Here is a 25810-nt window from a genome sequence, read left to right as displayed (position 1 = left end):
AGCTTTTTACTATTTCTAAAGTTTTGCCTCTTCAGATTGTCATGTAGTTGGAATCATATAGTAAGTAATCTCTTCGGACTGGCTTCTTAGCCGTATGTGCTAAGGTTCCCCTACATCTTTTTATGGCTTGGTAGCCCATTTCTTTATATCACCGAATAATATGATATACCTGATTTACATATTAACTTACTGAAGAATACCTCCATCACTTCCAAGTTTTGGCAATTATGAATAAACATTCATGTGCAGGTTTTTGTGTGGATGTAATTTCCAGTTTATTTGGATAAATATCTAGCTGCTAGATCCTACATTAAGACTGTGTTTAATTTTGTAAGAAATTGCCAAATTGTCTTCCAAACTAGCTTATCATTTTTATTTTTATAGCCCACTAACAATGAGTAAGAATTCCTGTTCTCCACATCCCATCAGCATTTGGTATTAGCAGAGTCTTGGATTTTAGCCATTCTGTAAGTGTACAGTAGTACCTCTTGCTGTTGTAATTTGCAATTCCCTAATGACATCTGGTGTTGAACATCTTTTCTTGTGCTTATTTGCCATCTGAATATCTTCTCTAATCAAGAGCCTGTTCAGATCTTTGCCCCTTTTTAAACTGGGCAATTTGTTTTCTTATTGTACACTTACAAATATTTTTAAAATACAAATTTAAGGCAAATCCTTTCTAAAACACAGTCCTATCAGCAGCACTGGTTTGTCCTTCCTTGAAATGTTCTTTCACATCTATACATGAAAATGTATATAATAACTGATTGCAATTATTTGCTTACACTTTTCCTACCTTTCAGATGACTATAAAGTCTTCCAAAAGAGAAGCCTATCTGTATTCCTAGCTATGTGTGTTTCTAGGTACAGAAGGAGCATTCAATAAGTGATTGTGAGTGAATGTCATTACTGAATGACGGCTAAAGCCATCTGTATAGCTAGTTGTCTAAGACACTGTCTAAAACACATGGTAAAATGCCATTTTCAAAAACAAAAGAAGAGTAACTGATGGTTTTTCAAAAAAAAAGGAAAACATTTGACCCACCCATCAGACATTTTAAAAAATATATGACTCTTTGTTTCTACTTCATCCTCTGGTTTCTTAACAATTGGATTACCTGGGAGTTAGACTTTGGCTATATCAATCACACACACACACACAAAATCCATTCCCTTTAACCTGAGCCTTTACCAAGGATAGGATAAAAGAAGGTTTAAGTACTTATTGATCAGTTCCAGCTAGTCAGTATTTGATTCTAGTGGGTGAAATGAAGACAGTGGTGGAATCATTTCAACCTTCCTAAATGGATCCAGTTCAATACACAAAGCACCATCATTATTACTAGTTTCATTCAGATAGATAGATACAATTTTGGAGAGCGCGAAAATGAAGATGAAGTCAGCAATATCTGGTACAACTGAGAATGCGTATACTTCTCTCCCCACCCTGAATTCACTTCATAGCATTCACTCTCTGAGAACTCTCATACAAGCCCACAAGGAATCAAATATATATTATGTAATTGCAAAACACAGGGAATAATACAAATGACCACAATACATCCATTCGATGGAATGCTATACACCAGATGAAAGGAAAAAAAGAAAGTGAGAGAGAAAAAGACCATATACATCAAAGTGAATAGATCTCAAAAACAATGTTAGATAAAAATTCCAGTTGCAAAATGAAATGTTTGCAATGATATAATTTATATAAATTAGCAATATGGGATGCATAGTACTTGCAGTTAGATAGCAGAGACATTTTGTGGCCATGCCATGACCAGCTCAAACATGGAATGTGAGCTCAATGACATGGTCTGCTGGTCTGTGTTCAGCCTCTGCAGGTTTGATTACCTTGGTCCAGGCTTATTCAGTGCAATCACCCATTGTCTTTTTTCCTTAAGTTATTGTTATTCTTTTACTTGTAGCTGGAGTATCTTACTGGCTTTTAATTCTCTCCACTTCATTTTTTTTTTTTTTTAGTTAATTGGCCCATATTTCAAATAAATGTCCTCATTACTAGATGTTTGAGGCTAGAAGCCTAAATAAAGAACCTAATACTGGTTTTCTTAAATATAAACAGGATGACAGTTACTACCTCATGCTATTTAAAACTCGGATCAAGAAAAAAATTAAATGTATCATTTTCATAATCCTTGGTACAAAATATCATCTACATACATAAGAATTATCCTTATCCAGTGATCCAGGGAACAGGAGATGATAGAAAAGTTAGCTCACGGTAGTGGACCGAGGCAACTGTGGGCACCACCAGTAATGGGTGACTGTGGTACAGAGAGGATAAGGGCAGAACAAAAACAAAAACAAAACAGTCACACAACAAAAATAGAGGTTCTAAGCTACATGCTTTTTGAAAGAGAACTATTAAATAGCTCAATGCTTCTCCCATGCCATTACCCTCTGTCACAGGGAATACAAGTATAGCAATTCTATACATTTGCTTTGACTCCTCTAGTTAGTTGCAATAGACCCAGACAATTTAAACTCTCTGAATCTCTCTTTCCCTTTGTAAAATATGGACAACAATGCTTTTTATCAATGCATTAATCAAAGGATAAAGGAAATTAGAGAGACAGTAGCGTTTAGATTGACTGGCACATTGTAGGCACTCGACAGTATTCTTACTTTCATTATTCCATTTGTTGTAAACCCATGCATACACTTTTCACTTTTGGTTCCTTTCAGCTAGGTGAGGGGCTGGAGAACACAGGAAGCAAGTAATACAAATATGCATTATATTGGACAAGTTTAGTAATTTTTTTGGAATTCCTCCAATCTGTGCACATACTGGTACCTTCATACAGCAGACATCATCATACACATAAGACTTAAAACAAAAGAAACCACAACCCTGAACACAAGCAGCATAGAGTTTTAAACTCCAGGAAAATAAATCTCAATCTTTTTTGTCAATTCTCTCCTCTTTGCTTTCTTCACCATACACCCTTTCCCTCTACAATCACCTCTACTGTGAACAAAGAGCTGGGTAAAAAGATGATATGGCTCCTTCACTTACAAAATTCTACTTACTAAAGTGCAAATTATTCTGTCTCTGCCACTGTAAGGTTTTCCCCCATCCTTCTACTCAGAAGCAGCACTTTTCCAGTCTGACACTCCCTGCACTTTACTCACATCCCTTTTTTAAAAAATGCAGTTTCTGTACTATAAATAATAACTACTATGTGTTATAATTATTTTGATATGTTTTTCTTTCCCTGAAAGAGAAAATCAGAGTAGTATCTTCACCATAACTTTAGAGCTCTACCATATACACCCTGAACAGTGAACTACTGGGAAGTCAACATAAATGGTTGAAAACATGAAAGTATATGCATAACCTAACTTGATTTTAATAACTATATTGTACTGATGAAGTAAGAAGTTTAAGGCACTCTGCTAGGTGAGTAAATACCATGTGCAATGTATTACTCAATTATTGTATTAGTCACAATAAAAATGGTGCAATACCATTATTATTTTCATTTTACAGGAGAGAATATAGAGCCACCTAACTTACTAGCAAGAAATCTAGACTAGACATTCAAAAAAACTCAGTGAGGAAAAGCAGTTTGCCCACAGTCGGACAGCTAAGACATAAATCTTGCATACTTTTTGAATACTTTTCTCTGAGGTTATCAGATAATCCAATTGTAAATCATCTTCTTAAAAGGCATTTATTGGCTCATATGACCAAAAAGCTTGCAGATCAGTGTTTGGGGAGAATTTGATACAAAGTTTCACGATGTGGGCTCTGGCTCACTTCTTGGAAAAAATCTTGCCTATGCCATTCTGTGTGACAGCTTCATCAGGATGGCTGCCTCATGATACCAAATAGTTGCAGATGTTAAGACCTCACATCTGTATCCCACACCATTCAGAGCTAAACAGATTGACTGTTAGGAAAGATTATTATTATTAATGGAACAACAAAGAAGTAACTTGTCTAGAAGTCCCCAGAAAACATCTCTGCATACCCGTATCAGGATAGTTGCTGTTATTTGTAAATGTCCAAGATGGCCTACAACTCTGTCAGAGGATAAGCCCAATCTTATCCAAATCATTTGACTAACATAAATTGGGGGAGAATAGATTTCCTCAAATGAAAATCAGAGTACATTTTGTGGAAAAGGTTGCTGACAACATATAGGGTCCATTATAGAGAAGCAGAAAGTGGATAATGTGATAGCAAAGCTCATATTCTTTAAAATTTTGTGGCTCCAGGCTCTGTTACAGAGGGTGAAGAGCATTTCTCTTTTAGCTATGTAAGCCACTATGCAGGAATTTTCAGAGCCTTTAGCAGTACATGCATGTACAAATATTGGTTCCAAATTTCTCTCTTTTCCAAAACCGTGCCTTTTCTCCCTAGGGTATATTGCCTGTTCCTTTCACCCACACCATCTTTCAGCTGTCTAGGCCGCATGAGTGCAGCTCAAATGTAATGCCAAACAAATCAACAGAATAGCTGTCAGGCCTTCACTGAAAACAATATTAGCCTTGTCTGTTCATACTGAGAGCAGAATGGAAGTGACACAAATAAAATGTAATGGGATAAAATACATTGCTCAATGTACAGTAACAAGGAACTGCTTTTGACAAATTCTTTTTCTCTCCTCGCTACGTTTCAACATAGTTCCTGTACAATTTCTACCTAGTGTTAATTAAATGCTTATAACGGTATTGAACATGTATTCAGAGCACAATATACTTTTAATAAATGAATGGATTAATTGAATCACATTCAATAAGTCAGTTACAGAATTAGTGCTTAGAAAAGTATAATCTCAAGTTGGAAAATAATCTTCACTGAAAAACTATCTGACCCACCTATTTTCCCCAAAAATGAATCCTTTCCACTGAGTTCCTGATGTATAGTTACTGTGCTCTAGTTTGAGTGTCTAAGGGAAGAAAACTCATTAGCACAAGAATCACTAAATTCCAGTGACACACAGTGCCACATACCTAAGAGATTCTTATATTAAAAAATGATAATGGTCATTGTGGCTTCCACCCACTGAAGCCATCCAAGATGGAATGTAGGAATTAGGGAAATATTTAAAAGATTACATAAGCCAATACCATTGCCTTTGGATCTAAAGCATGTCTCTCTCTGACCAAAGTACTAATAACATGATACAATTTCAAATAAAATAACGTGATGCATTTAAATCTACACTTTTGTTTTGCTTAATACAGTTCTCTCTCAAGAAATAGTATATTCAAAATTTTAAAAACAGATTAAAGTAGCGGGGATGGATAAGCATTTTGGAGTGTATAATACGTCCATGGTATTGCTCTGCATTTCATGTGCAATATCTCTGTTCATCTTTGCAATATGACCATCAGGTAGACATTGCTATTAATTCCATCCTCAGAGGAAACAGGTGTAGGAGATTTAAGTGACACGTTCAAGGTCACACAGCAGGTAAGTTGTGGAGCTGACACTTGAACCTGTATCTATCTGGCTAGAAAGTCCATGCCTGACACCTATGTTATTCACTGCCTTCCAGTTATGTTTATCATTTCTTTCCTTAACAGCACCTTAAGAAAAAAAAAACCCAGAGATATTCTTGGTTAAGGATTCATTTGATAAAACACATGCCACAGGTTCTTCTCTAACATTTAACATTTGTGATACTGTTTGCTGAACGAAAAGAAACGCTAAGACTTGAGACTAAATGTTTACTGAGCAGATTATTCTTGATGGCCTTCTGCTTAAAAGTTTAAAATTAAAAATAGAACACTATTCACTATTTGTCCCCTGCCAAACTGTGTGGAAGCAGCAACATAGATTGCAGGGCAAGTCTTCCCAAGCTCAGAGCTCGGTAATACATCTTCCTTTGCCCCCAGTGTTAATATCCTCTCTCCTTTTCTTTCAGAACAGAAAACAGTAACTAATAGCTTTAATAGCTGCCACTTTCATCACTTCAACTGGGAACAAACTCAGTTTTTCTTTCATCCTTCAGAATCTACAGACCACAGATGGCCACCTATGGCTGTATAGAGTTCTGGAACTGTTGCTTTGAGGGAATTACCACAGTACTTCTCAAAATATGTCTCACCACAAAAATGATAAATAATGGTAAAAGAGCAAGGGTAGGATCCTAGGAGACTGTAAATACATCCCTCAGTTCTCTGAAGGTTTCTCACCTTGAGGGAACGTGGTTGCAGTTGTATTATGAGCTAGGAGTAAATGAGAATGCTCTTTTCTCCTCTGATGGAACTTGTAGAGCAGGAGTATTTTGCCCGGAGAGGAGGCAGAAGGAAATAAAATATTTCCCGTTGTCTTGATCGGTTTAGCGAGGCAGAAATGTGTTTTATGTGTGGATGCAAAGCATTATTGTTGATTCTGCAGCCAAACGTGTTGGTGTGTTAGATAGGCAGGAGAGCACACTGGAACAGGCCCTGGAACTGGGGGGACAGGCCCGGGTTTCATCTCCACCTCTGCCGATGGCTGGCTGTGTGACCAAAGACACGGAAGGAAAGGGCTCCGAACCTTGGTTTTCCCAGTTATAAATGGAGCAGTTTTAGCCTACCTTGCAGAGTTGCCATGAAAATAGGGTTGCCAGATGGAGCAAATAAAAACACAAAGCTCCTGATCAAATGTGAATTTCAGATAAACCACCAGGAAAAACAAACCAAACCTAACTTTTTTACTGTAAGTAGATCCCAAGTAGTGCATGGGATGTACTTCTACTAAAAAATAAATTAATGTTTATCTGAAGTTCCAATTTCACTGAGTGTTCTCTATCTTTCCGACAAACTTACTAGAGAAATAGTTTTGTACATTGTACTTACTTTGTACTTACTTTGTAGCTCAATGGAATTTATACCCCTCTCTACCTCCTACATTTTAGTGTCATGCTCCACACACAAGGACTCAATTTTTAACCATCAGAACGGGTCAGGATTTAATTTTGTTTTCTTTGAAGCCACATATTAGCAAAGCATCAAATGTTCTCTTTGGTGAGGGCTAACTAAGGAATTCCTACCTCCTGCCATTAGAGATTCCAGGAACGTTCATGGTATAAAGGTTCAATTTCTTTCAATAACTGATTTAGAAAATAAATTAGTTTGTCAACTAGAAAATGCAGCTCAGTACACTTGAGTTTATATCACACCATTTTCTGTAGAGACATAAATATTTAATTTTGAATTTAATTTGACCATGCAAGAAGGTAGGAATAGCAAAGGATAACTCTCCATTTCATAGCTGTAGAAATTAAGGCACTAATTGATTTAGTGAATGATGCACTCACAAAATCCCAGTCAATCAGAAGGTAGGAAGAAAATAAAATTAAAAGTTAATTCCCTGGATTCTAACCAAACTTTTTTTTATTTGACTTCATAGGATGAAGAGACAAGGAAATAAGACAGAATATATGGAAGCCTTCAGAATAAAGGCAATAAAACTGAAAACATTATTACGCAGAAGCTAAATATATTTGTCACAATTAAGTCTATTTTCCATCATTCTAATAATAAAATGAAGAGCAAGTGAGCTGCACTTAAACAGCATTTAAATGATTAATGTGCACAAAGGTTGCTACTATGAAATGCAGCTCTAATTTTCATTTTACAGTTGAATTAAGTCCATCCTTCTATCAATGTGCTATTCAATTCCATTAAAAAACATTCTGCTACTAAAAATAATTTATTCTTAAAAAGAATTAGAAAAATGTACTTGTATTTTTAATGTTAACCTATTAAATGTAACAAATACAATATGTGTACATTTGATTTCTCGACCACCCATAGGTAAGTTCATATTGAACTATTTGTTTAATGTCCTGATGTTGTAAAGGAATATCTTAATTTGTTAATGGCCGTTAGCTGTCAGGGTTTGTATGTTCTGTGTCTAATATGAGGCTTGATACTTGTCCCAGTTTGTATTTCACCAAATTTCTTTTCATTGTCCCAAGACAAAACAAAGAATATTTTATTCTGACAGAGATTGCATTTAGATTTTTAAAAAAGGGGGATGAGCAAGGTGGAAGCCACAACTTTTTAAATGGATTTTAGAATTAGCCTGTACTTATGTTCAGAAAAAGTGAATATATCTAAAAATGTAAAAAAAGTTTTCATCTATAGTTGATAATACCACACTGCATTTTATGCATATTTGAAAAATGCTAAAAGAGATTTTAAAAGTCCTTCTCACAAGAAAAAAAAATTGTTGTTATATTTGGGGATGGATGTTAACTAGACTAGTTGTGGTGATTTCACAATGTATACAAATACAGAATCACTATGTTGTACTCCTGAAAAAAAATATGTTATATATCAATCATACCTTAATTAAAAAATATATGTGGAAAGAACTCATCTTGTACTGGAGCTGACATCATTAAACTAGGATATTAAAATATTGGTCATGTTCGTTCAAGTTATCTGCAGTTATGCTTCGTAGCAATCTACAATGGGGAATTCTCTGACATTCAGATTTTTTTTAAAAATGGCATAATCAGTGGTATTCTATTAATACCAAAGAATTGTCATATTTCCTTTTACTTTTTCTATCTAAATATTTCACCTTTATATTTTTCTAAAGGCAGTATGAAATCCACAGGAGCAAGTCTATAGCTTTCATCTCCATTTATAGATGTGATGAAAAAAATTTAGTCTCATGGCTTGTTGCCACCCCTCTGAAAGAATACAGCCAACAACAGCAATGTTCAAAGACAGGTTATCCATAGCCGAACAAAGTTTGATTTTAGTAAACATAGCCCACAGTCTGAACATATTGAATTTAGGCTCAAGTTAGACAGAATAGAAAAATAGTAGTATTCTAAGATGCAATATTTTTCCAATTAATTCTACGCCTAAAGCCTTTCTTGTTTTGTTTCCCCCCCTCAATTCTTAGGAAGTTAAATTCACAGTACACAATGGTCAATATACACTATAAACATACTGATGGAAAGTTTAGCCTAGATGCAAAAGTTATGACATTAATTCATCCAGAAAATAGATTTTTTAAATGTTCCATACCTGGCAGACACTGTTGTAGGGACAGTCTACAACTGTTTCTGCCCTTATCAGGTTTATAATCTCGTGTAGAAAATAGATAATAACCATACAAATCATAAATAATGAAGAAGGATACAATGGATAAGTTCAGGATGCTATGAAATAATATAACTGAACATTAGGAAAGACTTCTCTGCAGAAGTAGTATTTAACTTAAGACTCTAAAGAATGAGGAGTCAGTCAAGCAAAGAGTAGAAAGGAGACTGATCTTGTCCTAAGACGGTGAAGACTTGAAGGTATTGGGCAAGAGGGTGTGGTGCTGATCAATATGAGGCCAGATCTTGCTGAATCTTGTAGGCCATTAAGTTGAACCTCTGGAAAGTCAATAGCAGAGAATAACAGATTGATTTCTGCTGTGGATAGAGAATGCACAAAAACTGTCAAGGATGGGCACAGGAGAACCAACACAGAGGCATATTCGAACAATATGGTGGCAGCAGAGATGGAGAGGAATGGATTGTTTGGAACACACCTGCATTCATTTTCTAAATGATAAGCAGCAGAAATGTGCTTTGAGTAACCTCAGAGAAGCTTAAAAGTATACTGACAACCCAACCATTAAAGAAAAACCTTCCAAGCTGCATGATGAGATGAAATTAATGTTATATCCTCTGCAAAGGCATCATCATCTCATGTAGACAGAATGAGCTCTTCCTTCTCCTTAGCACAAACTTCTGCACACCACGTTATAACCACAAAGTAGAGTCATGTTTGCCACCCCTACAAAAGCCTCACATTCAGGTCTACCCTCCTCCTGCCTGGCTTATCCAGCTCCTTACATAGTGCCTTTTACCCAGCAGATTGTCCACATGTGTGAGCAGAGGTAAGAAATGAATGAAAGCTTCTATGTCAAACAACTGGTAACACAGTTGTTAGCAAAGCAAGTCATATGAGATAGGAACTTACACCCCTCTGCAAGCATCCTAAATCAGGGCAAACATGTTATTTCACAAAAATAACAAAGCACAGCTACAAAACAGAAATGGCTATGGTGACTACCTGGGAACTTGACAGAAGAGGACTATGAGATGTTTGCAATGCTCAAAATAGACCATCATCGTTTAAAGAAAAAAAAAATCAAAGTGAATGTTTAGAAGTTTATGGCAGAAAAAAATTAGAAAATGGAAAAGTTACACAGTTAAATTTGATACTCTGTACAAAAAAAATTATTTTCTTTTTTATTTAGCAACTGGTAAAACGTTCTTTGTGATTTGTTTTGAGTGATACATCTTAGGATTGCTATCAACTCCCTATTAAAGTTATGAAGATTATTAAGACTCAGAAAATACTCAAAATATAGAGATAATATCAGTGAAGTTCAGAAGAAAGTTTGTTACTAAAATTTAATTCTAAAGAAGCAAACTACATAGTCCCTTATTTGAAAACACAATGCCGTCATAGCTCTGTGATAGAAGTCTTCTGTTTTAAAAGCAATGCCATTTCCAGACAGCTACAATGTGATTTTAAATTTCTTAATTAAAACTGGAAATGTAACTATCATCTCAAAAGGTTTTTTGAAGCATGTAAGTCTTATTCAATTTTGTTAACTTGGCTTTACAGGATAAACAAAGTTGGATGATAACCTGAGGTGGTCTCTGCTTTCAGCATGTAAAAGAGTTTCCTTCACTGTTGTAATTTTTTTAATTTTAATATTTTTCCTTCATATTAGAAAGTGAAACAAAAGGAAAATCACCATACTTAGATAATTTCACAATAACTTATTTTTCAGACAAAAAATGGAAACATTAAAGAATTTAACCTGAAGTAGATGATGTGCAAATAGCCAAACTTTGCTTAGAAATTGTTGTTCAGTGTCATCAATGGAAAAGAGCAGGTAGTCTGAAACGAACAATTCAACTAAAAGTTGAATATTTGAACTTTGCAGAGGCTGAGTGTGACATATCCCCTTCTAGCACAACTGTTGAAAAGATCCTTTATTCTCTGTTTGAGCCACTATATCTCATCTCTTTAGAGAACCCCTTATTATTCAATTAAATCTTCTGGTTTTACCAATATCAAGGGTGACTGAATATGTCTGTGAAGTTAAGTGATTTGACCTAATACCATAAGTAAGCATTTTTTTCAAAAAAAGAAAAAGCATTACTATACAACTATTTGGATAATTTTTACACTATATAGCATACATACTGACTCTAAGACAAATTCCCTTTACAACACAACAGGTAGCTGACATCTCTGCCCTTGAAAAACATGGGTGGGATGGGCAGGCAGGGAAGGCCATCTAGAGGTCATTCATCATAATTTCTGAGGTAAAAAACATGAGGTCAATTTTATGTTGAGCTGAGAACTAATAATCTTTCTGAGAAACATTAAGTATCATATGGTAATGCGTAGCAATGAAATTTACACCAGAGCATTAATGGGCATGTAAGAGGAAGCTGTCAAAAATGTAGACCTGTGTACTGATTGTGAATGCCATTCCCACCAACAGAATGTTTCAGAGATGCACTGACTCTCACAAAAGGGTATTCAACTCCAAGAATGTGTTTATTCACTACTGTTCTCCACATCTAATCAACAATCGGCAAAACTGCTGACTTTCTCCCCAGCCACTGAACCAAGTCCTAAGATACAGTAATTGTGTTTTCCTTCCTGATCTCTGAGTTTCCCAAGAAGGATGTTTATATATTTGTGATGGGAAAGAGGCAACCTGATGCATCTATTTAGGACAATATAGCTGAAGGAAAATTCTGCCTTTGCCCAAATAAAATCTTCCAAAAGCCTCCCTAAAACAAGATTAGCAGCACTATGCAATCCCTAATAATTGCAAATGGACACCATCAGAACAAGGCTAAACGTCCAAACCTATTTCTACCATCTATTTTGCTGTGGTCCCACCATCAGTAGTACCCTGCCCTTTAACAATGGAGATGAAAATTCATGACGCTACCTTTCACCATGGTAGCAGGTGGGGTACAAAGGAAAGCAATTTATATGTGGCTCCTTCTCCCAGACTGCTTACAGTCCCTTCATTCACACTGGGAGAAAGGTCTCTCCTTTATAATTATTCCTACCATTTATTTGCTATTTTTCCAAAAACAACCATTTCCTTCTTTATCCTATATGTAAGCAGAATTATCATCCATACATCTTTCTCTGGCTCCTTGATCAACATTATTAATATAAATTAGGATCTATTCTCTGAACAAGAAGCCAATTTCTGGTTGTCAACCACCAGAGGCAGTGGAACTCATTTAGAATCAATAGTATCCGGCTACCCGAGCAGGTATTAAATAGTGAGCCAGTCTGCAGAGAGGAAATAAAAAAAGAAATAAAAAGTGTGAAGGATTTGTTGAAACACAGTTGTAAGCAACATGCAGTAACTGTGAATGTCTGAGAAATCACAGTAGTTTAATAGACCTGCTGGGCAAGTCTAAGGAGAGGAATGATTATTTTCTTCCTTTGAACAATGTAGTTGCCTATGTCTGTAAGCACCATGGGGGCTGGGCCTGGCACTGAAAATAAACCAAAGCCTGTTCAATATGAGAAAATAAAACTGTGTTTTATTGCTATTTTTAGCCACAAGAAACAATCATAGTAATAATAGCAGTAAGAAAAAAAGAAAAATAATTGCCATTAGTCACTATTTTTATGAAAGCCATCTTATTATGCATGGAAAATGTACTTAGGTATGTGTTCTTTTCATATTAGTATTAAATAAAACACTTGCATTCAAAGTGGCTTATGCTAAAGGAAGAATTTATAATTTCTTTCTAATGACAAAGGCTTCAGAGATGGCTGAGTCCAGGCACAGAGCCAATGCCATCAGCACTCAGATGTTTTTGCACCTCATCTGTTTCATAGGGGCTCCACCCACAGAGCTTTCCCCCTCATACTGGCAGAAGCTACAAGCAGCTCCAGATATATCAAGCCTATCTTCTCATGGGGTCCCAAAGAAAGCTTTCCAATTCTTTTCATCAAAATCGCTACAATGGAGTTCCAAAAGCTCTGATTGCCCTCCGTTGGGTCCCTTCTTTATCTGATACTAAGCCAGTGCCTCAGTGGGCCTGGCTTGGTATCAGCCCCATTTGATCCATGCAGAATGAGGAGGAAAGGGGGTTCCACGTGGAAACTGGGATGCTGCTCTGAGAGTCTGAGTGAATGATTGATTGCTGGATCAACACAGAGATCCTCTATATTCTCCAGAGACACTGGGGACTTAGATTTGAAGCATGCTAAACCCAGACCAAGAGTCAAGGTTTATGAAACACCACCACACAAGAGGAATTGCACACCACTCTCTAACAGAATTAAAACAAGAGTAAAGAGGGCTTAGAGAATTAAAGAACAGTGTCCTGTGAAGTTCTTCCTGCTTTCATCAGGTTACCAAGGACTGAGGTACATCTAGACAGTGTAACTCTAGGTGTTATACTGGGGAGGGAAAGGTGGATGGAAAATGAATGAATGGATATTGCACATCGCACTCTCAGTCCTCACAGCAAACCTGCCAGATATATATCTTTAATTATCATTTCAGAATTGAGAAAATAGAAGATAAGAGAAGCAATGACAAGTCCCTAAATAACCCAGCCAGTAAGAGTGGAGCTGAAATTTGAACCTAGATTTGGTTGACTCTAAAGAAATTTCTAAGGGAAAACCCCACCAATATCCATGTCCTACTAAATTAAGTATAGAAATACTGTTTAACCAAAGAACTTAAAGTATCTTTTGAGATATAAGATTTTCAACACTATACAAAAGCTCTTAGGTGAAGTCATCACAAAAAGCAGAGAAATTTATAACTAAGGCAGAAAAATTAATGATCTATGTTGTAAGGTGAAAAAGATCACTGGTTAGCAGTTAGTGGTATTTCTATGTTTGTGCAAATGGACATATTGATTTAAAGATGCAGAAAACTTTTAAGTATTTGTCAAACAGAATTCATATTTAAGAAGGATGGAATCATGCTTTGCCTCAAAATGCAGTAAATCGAGATTGAGGATTTGAATGCTTAACAGCTGAACTCTCTGGAAAATGCCAGAAATATAGTTATTTAGAAAGTGACTGTTTTTGCCTCCTATTGCACAGCATTTCCCTCTCTCCATCTTTTTTTGTGGCTAATATTTGAAATGTGAAAAATAACCCTTTTTTCTATCCCTGATGGTGTTACCATATGGCTTTAGCATTTGGCTTCATCCTTTTCACCCTCCTACTATTTATTTATTTTAATCACTACTCGTGATTAGTAGAAAGCAGGGCTCTGAGAGTCTATTCCTAGCTATATTCTCACTCACAGTTTGGCCTCAGATCGTTCACTTTCCTTAGCTGCAGAGACTGCCATCTTTAAGTGAACATAATGCTACTCACCAGTTGAATGAAATCCTTAAAAATGATAGCTCCTTGTATTTTAAGGGAATTTATATTATTTGTGGATTTTTTTTTCTCCATAAGTTCCAAAACCATCTGTGCCTTCTCCTTTATGACCAAGACTTTTTGAGTTTCAAATTTGCTTAGAGCTGACAAAACACAACATCTGGACTTCAATTCAAGGAGGAAGGCTCATTTGAAAGCTTTTTAATGCCCCTGGACCACAATGAGATCAAATTGAAGAACATTTTTTATGAGTTGAGTGCAAATGAATTAGAAACATGTGGATTAAATTTCTCTTAAACCTCAAAGGGAATTTAAATATTAAGGAAAAGTGCTTTGCAACTGCTTCTTGGCTTCTGCCAAAGTCAAAGCTCTTGAAAAAAAGAGTTGGTGATATCTACTGAATCCAAACGTACCCAGCATTTTTTTCTCTAGTGTATAAAGGTCATTTTGATCTTTGAATAAAAGGGAATATGATCAAAGGTGTGCAAGTTTTCTATCCAATAATGTTTAATCTTCAGTCTAAAATAAGCATATTTTGTTATGCTTTCTTTTTACTTTGTTAACTGCTATGTTTTGTTTTATTTAACAGTCACCCAGAATATGAAGGAATGACATAACTGTGCTTATGTGACACAAAATCTCTGAGACATTTCATGTGCTTTATTTCAAGGATGAGAGATATTAATAGGTATTTGTTTCAAATTTGTGAGTACATACATCTTTTTATTTCAAATCAATTCTATTCACTGGGTTTTCTAAAGCTCTTCAGATTAACAGAAAATAAAACACACACACACCCTGCCACTATGTATAGTAGTCCCTTAAACACTCATTCCATAGCCAATATTGTCAAAACAATATGTTTGCTTTTTTGGGTATGGGTGTGCCTATGCAAGAATGCATTGAAACAGTGTTACTAATACTTCCACTCACTACACCTGAGCCGGAGGCCCCTGCACACACAGATGAAATGATGTTTCACTTATCTGCAGGGAAAACTCGGCCATGGCCATGGACCTGAGTGAGGTCCCTGCAAATGACAGCTCTGAGGAGAGCAAACTGAGAAGAGCAGTCATCGGTGCAGGAGCTGCAATTTTCCCAATTTCCTGCATTGGAAGCAGCTTAAAATGATCCTTTGCTGGTAGCCACAAAGTCTGGCAGTGACGAGCAGTCATTCTCCCCCTCTGCCCTTTCCTCTGAAAGCCTTGATCTCCTCTTATCCTGAGGGTGACCAATGTCGTGGCACGTCTGGAGCCTTCCTTATCACCACCACTAATACCAGATTCCCGCCTCGAGACAGCACCGTGAGCACAATTTTAAATAGTCTCTCTGGAACAAAATGATTTTGTAGAGTAGACTCTGTCACTGAGGCAAACACTCACAAATGTGCCAGCGTTAACTCCAGAAGCCACTTGACAATATGAAGATAAAACATTATCACTGACAACTCTCCTTTTTTGTCCTCCCTCTACATCTTACACGTGAAGACTTTCACAAGCATCCTTGTCCTACCACTCTCTCTACCCAGGAATATTACTAAAGGATGCAGTTGTTAATCGGAGCGAGAAAAGAAGCTCCACAACACAACTGTTCTTGGGGAGAATGGTGGGAGCTGGTTCGCTGCGACTGTAAGACTGTAAGAGGGTCAGTCAAAACCAACCCTCCCGATTAAGAAAGAATGAGAGGTAACCTGAGGAAATAAGGATGTGCTATCTAATTCCCTGCAGTAAAAGATACAAACAGGCATGTTTATCTTCTCCCTCACCTGAGGGAAATGTGCAAAGAAGACAAAATCCACAGGGTACAGCCTCCAACTTATCCAAGGTAGAAAGTACTCTGTGAAAGAGTGTAGATCATCCCCATTCAAATGATGAACCTAACAAGGGGAATTCTGCTTCACTGAGGGGTGAGGAGTAAGCATGGAGCCAGAGTACAGGTGAGCAGAGGGGGAACTGCCTTGTCCTAGGGAGCAGAGAAGGGAAATACGCACCCCACCCCCAGGAATGTAGGTAAAACTCATCATTTGCACACACTTGCTGGAATATGTGTTGGGCTAAAAAGTATTACATTATGAAACATTCTGAACTAATAATGCAATCATTGACTGAATTAATACTTTTTTTAGAGCATCTAAATGTTGCATTTTCTTTCTTATGCTACCCAGCATATTCACTAAGGAAATGCTATGTTTCTTTCTATTTTCTAAAACTTCTCTGAAGCTTAAATCTTTACAATATGTGCTTCGTTATAGTCAGTAGGGGAAGTGTGCTTTACACAATCTGAGTGCCACATCCTAGTGATTTCTGATTCCTAACTCCACCCTGAGACTATATTGTCCCTCGTGGGGAAAACAATGCAGGAGAAAGTCTATGTTCTTGCTGTCAGGGCAACTCTAAAGTGGTTCTCAATGACCGTTTCTGTGAAAAAGTGGTTTTCCATGGTTTGCTTCAGTCTTTCATTTTTAACACTGCACAATGATAATCTATAAAGTTTATCATATATACATATGTTGTGAAATATATATTGTAAAATACATTATATTGCATATATTATTTGTAAATATATAATATATAAAATAATATAAATAAAATACATATTGTAAAATATATTGTATATTTTTGTATAATTTTACAATTATATACAAATGTATGTTTGTATATAATTGTATAATTATATTGTAGAAAAATATATTGTAAAACATATACATTATAAAATATATAAAGCATACATACATTCTAAAATATGTTATAATATATATTATGTATTTTTGTAATATATATAATGGAATTGGCAACATTTACCTACAAATGATCACTAATGACAAAATGAATAAATAAGCAATGAATGAAAACCAATGGGAACATTGGATTAATTCCTTAAAATAATACACATAGCATCCTTTGTCACCAATAGGGAGTACTACAGATGCCTAATAATATTTTACTATTAAAGGCATTACTTATTCAAATTATGGAATAAAATATGTTTATATTGCCATTCTGGAATCAGAAAAAAATGATTTATTGGAATGATTCCAAAAACCTACATAAACATAAGTCTCTCATTTACTTACTCCTCCACTGAACAGCTAGTCATAGAAGACCAATGAGTTGGAAGAACACAGAACGTGGGAGAAAGAGTCTAAGCTGACAGAATAATAGAAGAGGCAATATCTCAGTATTATTGGCCACTAATAATGGCAGCCACTGGCTGAACACTCCATATTTTGCATGATTTATTTACTAGAACAATGCTATAAGGAGATACTGTCATTAGCCCTAATTTACAGCTGAGAAAACTGAGGCGCATATAGGCTAAATAGCTTACCCAAGGTCACACAAGGGAGAATGATCGGAGACAGGATTTGAATAAAACTGTCGCCAGCCCTCGCAAACGCCAAGCCTTAGTGCCGTGGTGACAGAGACCTGAAACGTGCCACTTGTTTTAATACACTGAGCTAAACCACGGAAAATAGGGATGGCCAAGTATCACAGTGCAGCCGCTTCCACTTGGCAGCTAGAGAGCCTCGTTCAGGCATCTCACTGAAAATGTGTGATTTCTTGTGCAGAGTGTCTTGTTGGTGACAGGGGTTTTGCATAGTTATTTGAGGGGTCTTGGCAGGACAAGGTTGTGTAGATTGTCTGGGACGCTGCATACTTACAGTGATATAAGGCTCAAGATGCTCCTCAGTGCATCCCATGTTCTCCCCCACACAGGCTGGTAATCAACTTACCAGCTGTGGTGATTATTTGACACACTTTCTTACTATCTACAAGAATTGCATATTTTGCAACATTCCCGTTATCTGGATTATTTAGAAAAAACAATGTTTAATATGGCACCGGCTCTAGTTTGAGACCTCAAGCGTTATCACATACAATTTATTCTTGTTTCTTTCTTTCTAGTACCCATTTTCACACTTTGAAGAGAAAGTATATTTTTTTATATAAGAAGTATGATCTGGACACAAGACTGACTTTTACTTTCCAGACTTTTTCTTTAATTCAACCTGCACAAAGTGGGGGGGGAGAGACTACTTTTCATGATTTATTCATTAAGTTCCCAATAGTAAAGGATGGACTAATCAACAAGAGTCCCATCTTGTATGCATCCAGAGAAGGCCAAGCACTCTTTAGAAGCCAGTCAGATAAAACCTCTTCCATGAAGACCTCCCTGACAGCACCCACCTGTGCACTAGTGATGATCACTGCTCCACACTTACTTCCTCTACAATGGTCACAGCAGTCTGCAAGCTGTTTGTTAGCTGTCTTTCCCACCAGACTATGAACTTCCTGGAGGCAGGTGATGTGTCTGATTTATCCTTTTATTCCACCTTAAGAGCCTGGCAAGTTATTGCAGCTCAAAAAATGACTGTTTAAAATAAAGGACGGAAATCAGCATCCTGTAGACCCAGTCTTCACAAATGTCTTCAATTGTTCTCTATACAACATTCTCCTGAAATTTTACATTTGTGATGTGCTGGAGATTTGAAAGAGGAGTAAGAAGTATTGAAGAAAAAATAACACAAATAGATAATATGTGTTGACTGTAATCTGTCTGCCAGAATTCTGCAAAGTACTCTTTTCAAGGACTACCTCCATCTAGCCTCAAAACAACCTCTGTGTTGAGAACTTTCATTTTAGAACAGGAACCTGAGATGCACAGAGGTTAAAGGACTTGCCTGAGAGAGGACAGTCAGCTCAGAAATTGTGGGACTGAATGCCAAGCAAAACAGTCTTACTTTCAAGCCCAAACTCTCAACCATTATTTATACTTGCTTCCTGGGAAATGGGGACACTTTAGGTGTCTAAACCCAGCAGAGAAGCTTGAAATGAAGCCAAGGAACAGTTACTAAGCAAGAACTTAAAAGACAATACACACGTGAAAAAGGACAGCAGGAATGAGACATCCACAACCAAGAAACTAAACCCAGAGACTGAGGGTAGACCCATCAATAATTCTTTTCTTTACTGGCTGCTGCAAACATTCATTATGCACCTTTATGCTCCAAGTTCTGTACTAGCCCTTAGCACAAAGCCAAATGAGACACAGCATAAGCCCTGGAGTGTCTCACAGTTTAACAGTTTTACTTTACACCTGCACGGTACAATATACTAGCTACATATGACTACTTAATTGAAACTGCAATTAAAATGAAACAGAACTAAAAATTCTGTTCCTCTGTCTCTCACACCACATTTCAAATGCTCAGTAGCCACATGTGGCTAGCTGTCCATGGAAGACAGGCCAGATATAGAATATTTTTTTGTACCGCAGAAAGTTTTATTGGACACTGTTGCTCTAAAGAAATACATTTAAGAGCAAGAGCTCTTAAATCAGAGAGGCACCTGTCAACTATGCGTCTTTGGGCAAGATGCTTAACCACTCTATACCTCAGTTTCAAATTCCTCTATCTGTAAAATAAATACAGTACTTGCCTTTGAGGGTCTTGAAAAGATTGTTTTTAGTGGATCATGTAAACGTTTTGAGCACCTGATAGTCTATATGTACTCAACAAATATTGAGTTTCAAAGTTATTGTCACAGATATCACTGATAGTAAGTTATGCATGTCTTGAAAAGTACATGATTTGGTTATGATATAAAGCTTGAAAAGAACAGGATCCCCTTTCCAATTTACAGATGAGAACACTTAACTCTATTAGAAATTACCCAGATAAATCGGATTTACATGAGTGGGACATCAAATGCACAATTCATGACCAATGTTTGGGCTCCTGTCATGTTTGACTACTCTGGCACAGATCGTTTGGCACGTTAAACATAATAATGTATGTACATTAAACATAATAATATATGTTCTGATATAATTTATATAATAAGAAAAATTATTACTTATGTAAGTGCAGCAAATATGGTAAAAATAATAAGAGAAGAAAAGCAAACCAGAAACAGACTTTATTCAGGTTCTTAACAGAAATGAGTTATTTGTATTTGGCTTGGCTACAACAGGCATAATTGAGAAAGTGCTTCATTATCCATGTCTTTTCAACTGCATCTGCCAGTTAATGAGCTAGTTTCACTAAAATTCACCTATGGATATATATTTGTATGTGTTATTTCTTTGTTATTTCTTAACTAACATACTTCATTTGAAAGTATTTCGCTACCAGAATATACATGTATCATTCATTCAAGTGATAATTTTGTTTGATGCTCGCAGAAAAGTATTTAGATACTATTTTAATGCTAAAGCTCAACTTTTCCACATGTGTAATTAAAATAGTGAGGAATTATTCTATGCCTATTCTATTCCTGGGACTTCAGACTCATATTATATGAATTGCATAGAACAAAAAAAAAAAAAGCAAAGCAAAGCGAAACAAAGCAATGAGTTAATAGATGTGTTTGATTCTGCTACTCGCTAGCTATGCTAGCATGAGCATATTTTTCAATCTTACTGAGGCTTAGTATTCCTACTGGGATAATTTCACCTACCTGTATTTTTCTAGTGAGGATTAAACCAGGTGATGGATGTGAAGCACTTAAGCCATTGAACATCCTATATCACTTAATAATTAGAAACTTAAAGTCTGAAAGATGGTATGATATGTGACCCTTACAAAAAATCTTAAAGGTATGAGCATCTCTTATCTGCAGGTGAGGAACCTGAGAATCACAAATCTAGAATAGCATGTTTAAACTCAAAGCTGTCAAAATGATACCTACTAAAACTGGCCATTTATATCAGATCTGCCACATACCTTCCATTGCGCTTAAAATACTACTACATGTTACTGTGAGACAATAATACATTTTAATGCAATGCTGGAAAAAATGATAAATTTTACATGTCTACAGATAGGGAGTGAAAGAAATATGGAAAACAAATGCTGTATGCTGATGACTCCAAATTCCTATCAATGTCTGGGTCTCTGTCCCAAACTCCAGACTTGTATCCAAATGTTTCCATGGCATGAATATCTAACAGTAACCTCTAAATTAATATTTCTAAAAATGAACTCTTGATCACACCATCTTCCAAACTCCACCATCTGTTTTTGCATGTCTTTCTACCTCTCTACCTGGAAATACCATCCCATCAGCTTCTCACACGAACACCTTGGAGTTCCTTTCCCTTACACCCCATATCCAATTCTTCAGAAATTTGGTCACCATCAAAATATATCAAGAATCCAATCACTCCCCGTTTCCTAATTCATCTCCCTACTTCTTCTCTTTAACCTGTTCTCAGCAGAGAAGCCAGAATGATTCTCCTCTTTAAGAGAAAAAGCCAAAGCCCTCAGAATAATCTATAAGGCCTTCCATCACCAGAACACTCTCCCTTCATTGACTTTCTAGCCTCAAATCATAGGACTGACCCCTTGCTCTCTCCACGCTACACTGGTCTCCTCTGTGCTCCATCAACAGTGGAGACATGTGCCTATGGTAGGGTTATGCACTGGTTGTTTCTTCTGCCTTGAACAACCTCTCCTCAGCTATTCAGTAAGGTCAAAATTAAAGCTTCTTCAAGCCTCTGTTCACACTTTTTCACTGGGCCTTTCCCTTGTCACCTTACTCAAAACTGTGATCCCTTCTACCTGTACACACACAGCTCATTCTCTTCTTGTCTTCATTTTTTCTCCATATTATCTATCTATACATGCATACATATATATATATATATACACACACACACACACACACACATTCACACATGCATACATTTCAACCTCTGGGAATAGGATAGAACATAATATGATATTTATTGTCTATCTTGCTATGCTAAAATGCAGTCTCCACGGGGGCTGAGATCTGTATGTTTTGTTTATTCTTTATTCAAATGCCTAGTATAATGACTTAAACATTGTACGTGTCCCGATAAGTACCTGCTGAATGAATCAATGAACACACAAGGGAAAAAGCTGTTACAATGGTAGAATGCTATTTTTATTTTCCCTGTTTTTATCCTCTTTTTACATGAGCAATTGTTTACATTCTGAATGCCAGAGTTTCTTACATGATAGATTTTATTTTTGAGTTTCCATCATCATGCCTATAATATTTCAATTCTGTGTCCTTGTTCTGGTTTTAGGAGGTCTGTTTTTGGCAAGCACTGGAAGAATCTAAAAATGTCCACTGCTTGAAAACAAGCATTTAATGATAAATGTAGTTCTAGATAACTTTTACTGGTAGTGGTAGAAGCAGCAACAGAACAATCATCCATTGAGAGCTTTTCATGAATTTTGGACCATGACTGATCTTTTATTGGTGTTGGTTTATTTACCCCTCGGAAAAACCTATGAAAAGTCCGTAATTCACAGTGATGAGAACTGAGGTTCCGAGCTATTAGTTAATTGGCTCAAGGTTACAGAACTAATAATTGAAAAGTTAGAATGTTAATGCTAACAAGTCCTTAACCACAGATACTTCGTAGCTTCTTTACCTCCAAACCTTAAGGAACAATATATTGAAGATAATTTGCTGAATACATACTTGTTAACACAATTGACTATCATGTGCATTGAACATCATCAGAAGGATTACCGTTTTCCTATATACTTACTATAGCAAAGTTTTAAAAATATTTCCCAGCTATCAAATGAATGCCTCTATTTTGAGCTAACAATACCTTAATTCTTTGTCTGCATGTATTCATTTTTTGCTGCTGCTAGAGGTCTTGTAGGATAAGCAAGTGACTCTTTACACAGCCTGATCTTTCGGAAGAACCGTCTTGTTGCCTTGAAAAGGACGCATAATCTCTCTGCCACCTTTCTTTAGATATGTTTGCTGGACTCCTTGGGGAGGCTTTGAAATTCTGGCACATCTTGTAAGTGCAGTGTTTGCCCAAAAATATTCTTTGTTGGGGAGACTGAGGGCTTCTTTGTTGTGGTTGTTATTTACTTAGGGACACAGCATGGCTTATAGCCTCCCAGAGTGAAGAAATGGAACAGGAAAATGGCAAAAACAAAATTGAAACCAGCTAGTGGTAGGTAACATAATTTGAGTTTGTATAAAAGAAGATAGAGAAACTTTGAGAAAGGAAACTCCTTAAGAAGTAATCAAAGTGGCTTAAGTGGAAATGATATTTATTGACCATCTATTTTTGCGCTAAACCTTGCATAAAGTGCCTATGTAAGTTTTATACCATGTCTTTGTAACAAATCACTGGTGTACATATTATTCCTACATTACTGTTTTTTAGATAAGGACATTGTATTGAAAGTTTACTCACTCAAAACAAACTGCCTAAATGCCTTTCCCTTTTGATGAATCATGGATCTCCAGATCGAAATACAGGAATAATAGTCAGGAGAATGCTAATAGTAAGCATATTATTTATCAACAATGTGACTTACTCTTTCTCTTTTTTTTTTTTTTCAGATAAACAAAAGTAGATTTTTCTATCCCTTTATGCCCTCCCTCTCCCAGCCATACTATAGTCCAACTATTTATAAAATTCTAATGAATCGGAAGACTTTTAATAGAAATACTGGTGGGTGTGTGGAGGGTCACGGGGAATACAGTGTAGCACAAAGAAGACAGGTAGTGACTCTGTGGCATTTTACTGCACTGATGGACAGTGACTGCAATGGGGCATCAGGGGGGACTTGATAATATGGGTGAATGGAGTAACCACAATGTTTTTCATGTGAAACCTTCATAAGAGTGTATATCAATGATAGCTTAATTAAAAAAATAAAAGAAATACTGGTGAAATTCTACTCTTTCTGATCAAATACTCATCATTTGCTTAATAAAAAACTTTCCATTAAACCTCAATGTATCCTGCCAAAATTCTCTAAAATGTAAGCTAAGGCCAACTTAAAGTAACAGGTGCCAGATACACCATTTCAGTAAAAACAAGAACAACTAACAGTCAAAATCAAGGAAATAGTATTTTTCTAACCTTTGCACATTAGGTGCAGAGGAGAATGATACCTGAGAGAGATGAACTCCATGGTTGCTCCCAGGCTACAGCCTAGAGAGGGTTTCCAGTCTGCAGCACTGAGAGGGAGGACTCCATCAGAGGCCAGCAATCTCACTCAGCGGAGGGGATGCAGGTGAGGGTCTAGAGTGCGGGGTGTAAGGCCTAAAGTTAACATACAACATTATATGCTGCCTTTATATCTGATGATCCCAAGAGGACCTCAAATGGTATAACCACAAGTTCCACCTCCCCAGTTCTGCTCCCAGAGAGATAAGGTCCTAGCCAACAACCTTCCTTATAAGAGGATCAGGCACAGTCCAGGCCTATCCCTGAATAGTGGGCTTCAGTTCCCCAACAGTGCATGGAATTATCAAACAAGCCAATCACATCTTCCCACAGGAACTGAGATCACCATACCCTCTTAGTACTATAAAGCCTGCCTTCCATAGCCTCTAGTTATTTACTCTGTTTCCAAGTGCCAGCTACACAAGGCCCCGTGTGGTGTGCTATGTCCTCCTCCTCCAGTCTGTGAGTATATAATAATACATGTGACTGTACTCAGTCTCATTTGCCCTGTATTGAGTGACACGTTTGGTTATCCTCATGAGCCTACAGTTGAAATCTCCTCCTCATCAGTGGGGTGAATGGGAAGTAATCAAGAGAAGGAGGCAAAGATGGGAAAAGTTTGCAGGTCAAAATACTAAAGAGAAGAGATCTGCACAGAAAGAAATCAATGGAGATCTCAGAGCATTTCATCAACTCTTCATCTCATCACTGAGAAACACATATGTGAGAGACACTATGGAAGGCAGGGAAAGAAACATGCACCCCCAAAAAATAAAACTTCATAATTCACAGGAAATCAGGTAGAGTACTTAGAAAACTGAGCAGTATCTCAATAGTGGACCAAAAAGGGATATAGATCAGTCTGATCTAATGTTACCAAACACACAGCTTTTTTTAAAGCAAACTCAGAAAGCTCTCTTCCCAAGTAACTTAACAAAGCTCAAGAATTTACAGATGCACAGAAAATATACAAGAAAAACAAAATTAAAAGTCACAGTGTATACCATTCCATTACAAACTACCAGGTAAGCAAAGAATCAGGAAAATATGACCCACAGGAAAAGAAAAATTTCAATCCATAGAAGCTGATCAAGTAAAAAACCTAGGTAATAGAATTATTAAACAAGCACATTATATTTCTATATGTACAAGAAGGAAGGGAAATGAGTCAACATGTTAAGTAGAGACATAAATAATAATTAAAAAATTGAACTTCCAGATGTGAAAACTACAAGTCTGCTGTGAAAAACAGACTGGTTTGCATTGACAGAATGGATGCTTCAGAAGAAAAGATTAGTGAACCTAAAGATATGGCAACAGAACCTATCAAAAATGAAACAGAGAGCAACAAGACTGGGGGAATGAATGTATTGTCAGTGAGCTGTGGGACAAGTGGACGACCACACGTGTAACTGGAGTCAAAGGAAAATAGTCTGGACAGGAGGTAAAAGAAAAAATAATTGATGAAATA

This window comes from Manis pentadactyla, chromosome 15 (assembly GCF_030020395.1).
Source record: "Manis pentadactyla isolate mManPen7 chromosome 15, mManPen7.hap1, whole genome shotgun sequence".
In the NCBI taxonomy this organism is placed as follows: Eukaryota; Metazoa; Chordata; class Mammalia; order Pholidota; family Manidae; genus Manis; species Manis pentadactyla.
The sequence above is the reverse complement of the archived record's forward strand: the minus strand, read 5'-3'. Positions refer to the sequence as shown.